This window comes from Onychostoma macrolepis, chromosome 03 (genome assembly GCF_012432095.1).
Source record: "Onychostoma macrolepis isolate SWU-2019 chromosome 03, ASM1243209v1, whole genome shotgun sequence".
NCBI lineage: Eukaryota > Metazoa > Chordata > Actinopteri > Cypriniformes > Cyprinidae > Onychostoma > Onychostoma macrolepis.
Window position 1 is genome coordinate 19,600,688 of NC_081157.1, and position 7,522 is coordinate 19,608,209.

The window sequence follows — 7,522 nt, forward strand, 5'->3', positions numbered from 1 at the left end:
CATAATTAAGCAATAACATTAAACCACACTCTTAAAGCAACATTTAATCATTTACCAGTCATGGAAAACAAAAAAGAAACCCACCGAATGTGCGGGGATGAATATCATGCGAGTGCGTGCGTGTGTAGAGAGTAAATGAGTGTGCGTAATGGTGGCGTGAAATACTGACCAAGTTCACAGTCATGAGGGAGCTGAAGCGTGTATCTAGTGGTCATCAGACACCAGGACAGGTGAATAAGCAGCCGTAACTTGTCTTCAGAACCACCTAACTAAATCCGGATAATCTTGAAGTGCAACGCTTTAAAAAAATCACGTGGGACTCCATAGCGCACCAGATAGCGCTCGCAGAAGGCAACAGTTCCTGACGCGGCCGTCTTTCCACCTACTTCACTCTCACACTGCAATCCTTACCGATGACGCAATCCTCCTGGGTAAGATCACTTCCTTATATCCTTTTTCTTCCGCCATTAATTGAAACACTCCACCCCTAACGCGCAACGTAAAACGAAAGTAAACTGAAAAAATATTGTGGCCCAAAGTATTTTGCACTGCCACAGCGGCATTCCTATATAAGCTCTATTCCGTATCAATCAGCAACTTTTTCCGCTTGCTCAGGAGCAAATCACCCTGCTCCATCCCCAACTCCTCCTTTCGCACAGTCAGGACTTGTCTTTCTGATATTCCTTGCTGAATCAGATTTAAATACACTTAAATACACTTAAATATCATTAAGTACATTAATGATATCTGCTTTCTTCTGTTCTGTTTACCCTAGGGGGGTTAATATTATTGCTCTCCCTGCTCATTCATGACAGGCTGCATGGATGGGCAGGGTGTTTTTGCACAGAACAGAACCATACCGCCAAACCAAAACTTTATGCTAAGTATCTATCCTTTGACGATAGTGGTCCTGACAGAACTGTGTTTTGGTAGTGACAAATTTGGGGAGAGGACAAATATTCTAGAACTTTCTGAAAATACAATATGAGAATTAACTGCACAATTACTAGAAATGTGTTCCTTGGATATTATACAATTTGCATACATACAATTTTTTATTCCAACTCTGACTTTGGACCAATTCTGTAGAATGGCCCATATGCAGGTATAAGTATGTGTGTGTGTGTGTGTGTGTGTGTGTAGGAATACTGTATCCATTTTCTTTAATAAAAGTCTTCTATCAGCCTGAGAGTTTGACAGAGGAAGTTAAGAAAGAGCAGAAAGGAGTAGAATAAATGATTATTAAAAAAAACACTGTTTATTGTATAGTAGGCTAATTAGACTGTGTCTAAACTTCAGTGCTTCCTCTGGACTTTATTTCAGGGTGTACTTCATCCTGTACTTCGTCTAACCAGTACAAATCCAACAAGTTTTGTTATTATACCAAGCAAAATCAATGAAAAATCTGCTTCACAACATATTGAAAAAACCTTGAAATGAAGACATTCCTTATCACAATCATAAGATTAAACAACAATAGCAAATAAAATAATGAAAATAAGTAATGAATAAACAATGAAATAGCTAAAATATGATCAATTATTTACATTAGACAGACCAGGGTTTTTCAAATGATTTAATGTCAAACACCTCCAAAAATAATGACCACCAAATATAAATATATTTAAATATTTTAATGAATAAAAACCTATACTGTGAAAAAACAGAATAAGTTTGATATTGTGAAGACAACTAAATTTAATAATTGGCTTTTATACTGTAATTTTATATTTTAAAATCTCTTAAATTATTATCTGGACAAATTATACTTTATATTAAGTTTTTGTTTTGTTTTTCTTAGTGGTAGAAACTGGTGTTGTCAGTTAATCTCATGATGCCTGATTAGTCCAAAGAAAGCAGACAGATGCAGGTTTAAACTTTTTTTTTTTTTTCGTTTTTTTTCTTTGGACCCCAAATCACCCCATTGTGATCCCTTGGGGGTCCCTGCACAGTTTTGATAAAACTTAAATTGGATGGAGATCGGTGTTCTGTATTTTAGTGTAAAAATGTAATTTATGACACTTAATTTATGACATTTTTATGCTTTTATGTCACAAGTAATACAGTCGAAAGGGTGTACAGTCTTGTAATCCAAGGGTGTATACTGTCTGTAAAAAACCCTGAACCAATATGAAGATTCCTTAGATCCATATACAATAAATGGCCCATCACTGGTACTGTCGTCATCTCTTCACCAGTGACCAGGTGAGGGCAGGCGATATTATTCAGTGTTTTCACCAGATCACCGGCATTCAGTGCTCCATTGCCCTTTATGACCTGTAATCCATGCTTATTAAACAAGGTGCCTGTGCTATTAAGAGTGGAAAATGAGTCCTAATGGTGGAGCTGCTGGCAGCGTCCGCCTCCTCAATGCCATCTCACATTTATGAGCAGCGTTATATTACAACCCTAATTCAGATGGCCATGCATCACTGGCCCCAAAAATGTTTTCATATATTTTTTTTTTCCTTCTCAAAACCTCAGCAAGAGAATCTGGAGAGAGGTGGTTTGTCCAAGCATGCAAAGCTTCAGGTCTAACCTTGAGTTTTATACACATTCACCTATCAAAAATCCCAAAGACAAGTCTTTAATCTCTCTGAATTTAGTTTTGCCCTGTGAGAAAGGGTTGTGGGGGAATAATATATCTGGCCCTGAAGTGATACAGAAGTGGGTGCAGTTAGAGTTGAAGGTCCACCAGTGACAAGAGAGGAAATTACATCATGCTCTGAGATGATGGAGAGAATGGAGATGTGGCTGTGATGTGTCGGTAAATCAAGACTTGAGCGTGACAGCGGTGATTTGTAACCAAATCCTGTCTTCAGGTATTAGGGCCCTGAGGAAGAATACTGAATTGAAAGGCTCTGTTAAATAATTAAATGTACATAATTTTTGCTCAGCCACAAGTCACAGCCATGCACGTAGACCGCCCACTGTCCATTCAATGACCGCTGGATACATCCTGCATACAACAATCACAAGTGATTGATACTTCTGAGTGCTATTTTTACAATGTTTTCTGTACAACAGACTGCTATGCCAATAATTTAATTAATCTATATATTTATTTAAGTTGTGGCATCATTTCCACAAAACTAAACACCTGTGCTCCTAATAAAGTTTTATTTATTTATTTTTTTTCCTTAGAGTTATTGTTGGCTACTTGTTCACTGAAGAGCTTGAGAAACAGGGCTGTCCTTAGCTGATGCAGGGCCCGGTGCAAGGTAGGTAGCGGGGCCCCCTTGGTCCGTTCGCGATCACATTCCTTGTCCCCCTTGGTCCATTCACCACGAGGCCCCCTCGAAGCGTTGAGAAGAAATATAAGGCGTGAGGAAAATGAAGAAAAACAAGGTAAATATAATATAAAGAGAATATTTGTTATATCTGTAAGATGTAATTCTGTCAAATTGTGTAAACAAGTGTAAACAAATTAATTAGTATTTAAATTGTAACTATGAAATTAACCTTAGCAAGGTTTATTTAAAAATAAATAAATAAAAATACATCATGTGAGCTGTGGTGGAAATAACTTTTTTATTATTATTATTAGTTTTAGGAAAAAAAATATCCACATTGTTAGTGGACAAAATAAATAAATTTGACATATTTATTTAGATTTTTGTTTTTTTCTTTTCCCCACAGTCTTTCTTTTGTCCATAATTGAACAAACAACCTTACAAAGAACACAAAGCTAGACAGGGAACAATGCTCACTTATTTCATTTCACCACATGCCACTGGTCTCTGCATATTCTGAAAATGAAAAACATCAGAAGAAATCATCAAACATATCATAAGCATCACCTTTTATGATATGCTGAGGTTTTTCTGTCAGATGAATGGTATTGATTGGTCTCTGGTATAATGAGAAATCAACATCCAGTGTTCTGTCGCTTAACCCCATGCCCTCTGACCCCTGACCTCTGCCGCCGGAACAGTGACTCCATAATTATAGGGCAGGAATGTGAGCAGTGAGTCACAGTGTTTGCACCTCTCCTTCTCCTCTGCAGCGCTTTCTAATGAACAGCTCCTCTCTGTGGCGTTATCTGTCTGAGCTGAACTCGTAAGCACTAGGGTCTACAATGAAATATTCATACCTGCATTTCTTCCAGGCAATTGGGTATCCACACAGATGCTTATAATTATACCGCAGGCAGGCACGGAACTCATCATCGTCAACGCAAAAGCAAAAGCAAAAGCAAAAGCAAGAGATTATAGTTGGGTCTGCATGGGATCTCCAATCTTTCCAGTGCCAGATCAGTGTCACATAGGGTTGAGGTGTGCTGAATACATGCACTTGCTGTATGATGCCATTAATAGATGCAGGCACTTCAAACGCTGATACTAGCAAGCAAGAAACATTAAAGGTTAGCTTGATCCTACTGAGGTTCCTCCACTACAGAAACTGATTCATGTTATCCTGCAACACAGGACGTGTAAAAGGTTTTTAAACGTTAGCATGCTGAAGGGCCATTCATATGGGACATTTTGCATTTCACTGTGCTTAATTTTTTTTCTATTTACATTTACGCATTTAACAGATGCTTTTATCCAACACTATTTAAATCACATTCAAGGTACATATTTTTATCAGTTTTGTGCCTTTGCGGTTTAAAGGTTGGGTAGGCGATTTCGGAGAGGCTAGCATTAGCAAGCTAGCTTTGAAAGCATAAGATGAGAGACAGCGTTGGTGGAGGGTTGAATGCAAGGCTATCAGATTAAGTCATGTCTCATTCACCGCAGAGAAAATATTACAGAACAAAGCGCATAATATTAAAATAGTAACGCCTTTAATTCTCGCTCAGTCTGCAATAGCGTAATGAACACGCTGATGAAGTATCATGTCTGCGTGAACAGGGTGCGCAGAGGTATGCAAATACAAACGATGACAGGCTGAGGGATATGATTGGAAGAGAATTTTATGGTCCTGCTCCTTCCACAAATGATGTAAATACATATAAATTTACACCATTTAACTTGTGATGTGAAGAGACTTTCAACCAGCATAACAAAAAATGTTATGCTGTTAAACCAATGATGTTAAACCAAACCACCTACCCTGCCTTTAAAGGCACAATATGTAAGATTTTTAAAATTAAAATATCCAAAAATCAGTGTTATATGTTTTGCTGACTTGTGTACCTACATTATCCCAAATGTTTCAAAGAATGTTTAAATCCAGAGAAATAGCCATTTTAAATAGTGGCTCGTCCCTGGTCATTGCGTCGCCTGCCAATAACGACATACACCCTCGATTGAAAATATAGATACACCAAAGATGCTTTAATATGTTATGCGTTTTATTATACAGATGACGACCGCACAGAGTAGCATTATAACAGAACTTTCAAATGTATCTAGTATGATAAAACAGCGCTGCTTTACCCCACATACGCACGACCGGAAGGAGCGGAAGCGGTCAACTGTGGCATAATAAAAGCTCCGCTGCTTTCGAGCCGTGTGTCATGCTCGTTCAGCGGCCTTGTTTCCCTTCAACAGCTTTCAGCCTCACCGTGCTTCATACTACGACGTTAATAAATCTTTAATACATTAGCTCATCCATGAACATGATTTCTGCCCGAGTCCTGTCGAAAGAAGACGACAACTCCCATGATTCCACACTCAGTCATGGCGTCATCAAACTACTCCTTTGTTTCTTTGTTTGTTTTGAATATGCACCCTCTAGCAGCGAAAACTTACATATCATGCCCTTAAGATATTGGAATGTTACCTTTCATGTGTTTTTCACACATGATATGACGTACTAAAAATGTGACACTCGAGTTAAAATAAGTCCAGGTCTCTCCTACATTTTTAAATGAAAATGTGTTCTGTGTGAATGGCCCCTAAGGTGAAAATCTCTCACTGCACATTTTTGCTAAATGTTTTATCTACAAGAAAATGCATGTCCTCAAGGAAAGTTCTGGGTTCAATGCAAGTTAAAGCTGAAGTTTCTGTTCCACCAGCCTTTTTATCACCAGGCAGAATTGCAAAATAAATAAAATAAAAATAATAATAATAATAATTACACTTCCATCACTGGTTGACAAACAAATAGTCCCACCTTAAGCTTACCCCACTGCTTGACTCAGTATTTTACAGTAATCTTAAATTTTCAGCAGTATTCTTAAAATATTGTATGCTGTCAAATATACTCTTACTTTAACTCTAACCCCTTCGTTCATCTTCGGGAACACAAATTAAGATATTTTTGATGAAATCTGGGAGCTTTCTGACCCTGTATAGACAGCAACGCAGCTACCAAGTTCGAGGCCAAGAAACATAGTAAGGACATAGTTAAAATAGTCCATGTGACATCAGTGGTTCAACCGTAATTTTATGAAGCTACGAGAATAAATTTTGTGCACAAAGAAAACAAAAATAATGACTTCAACAATTACAATAACAGCGCATGCGTGTTCTGTGTCAGGACTATTTTAACGATGTCCTTACTACATTACTGGGCCTTGAACGTGGTAGTTACTTTGCTGTCTATACAGGGTCAGAAAGCACTCAAATTCCATCAAAAATATCTTAATTTGTGTTCCGTAGAAGTTCTTACCGGTTTGGAACGACATGAGGGTGAGTAATTAATGACATAATTTAAATTTTTGGGTGAACTAGCTCTTTAATTTCAAAGCAAATACAAACAAAAACTACTCTTTAGTAGAAAACACACAGTCATGGCAAGGCAAGGCAAGGCAGAGCTGGACACTGCATGACACACCTAACCTCATCCCTGTGCCATCATATGTGCTTAAATATGTAACCTGCATCATGTGTTTTCCTTATAATCATTTATTTTAATTTATTTTATTTATTAAAATTAATTGGATATTTGGTCTTTATTTAACTATGAACATGCAACAAGAAACATGATATATAATACATACATGAGTTTTGTTGTGGTTTTGCTGGGATCATACCAGAACCCAAAGGATCCACCAGCACACCTGCTTCCTATGCTGAGCACCACCAAACCAGCAACCATCATCCCACATGTTGAAGACCAGCAAACCAGCAACCATCATCCCATGTTGGAGACCAGAAAACCAGCATCCCATGTTGGACACCAGCAACCATCATCCTATGTTGAAGACCAGCAAACCAGCAAACAGCATCCCATAGTGGTCCCAGAATGCAAAACATACCTCTAGTCCTCTGATATCAGTTTGGTGTGTCATGACCTTAAGACCAACAAAAGTGACAGGATCCTGGCACATAGGCCCTGTTTACTGCTGGTCTTAAGATGCATTTTGTCGATCCAATCATAAGTGGACAACGGTAAATACAGGTGAAAATGGAGTCCAAAAGGTTTTGAGCTTGTGCAGTTTCGACCATTAAAGACAGCTGTGTTGGAGCAGAGCTGGAACTAAAGTACGGTAGATCTCCAGGAACAGGATTGGGCACCTCTTGTATAGATGCTCAAATGCATTCAAACAGACCACCACCTCTCTGCCTACTGACATTATTCTTAAATATTACAAGAGGTGTTGATGAGGCACACTAGCCAGATGGGATTTAAA

General features: G+C 38.2%; 1 long non-coding RNA gene across 1 annotated transcript; it reads right to left on the minus strand.

The window, feature by feature from the left end:
• Positions 1-1,762: 1,762 nt before the first annotated feature.
• LOC131537839 (uncharacterized) lies at positions 1,763-4,357 on the minus strand. The gene is made up of 3 exons (XR_009270404.1): positions 4,094-4,357; positions 3,711-3,749; positions 1,763-3,296 (listed from the first exon to the last, which is right to left on the minus strand). It is a non-coding gene; the product is annotated as an uncharacterized LOC131537839 (long non-coding RNA).
• Positions 4,358-7,522: the final 3,165 nt, after the last annotated feature.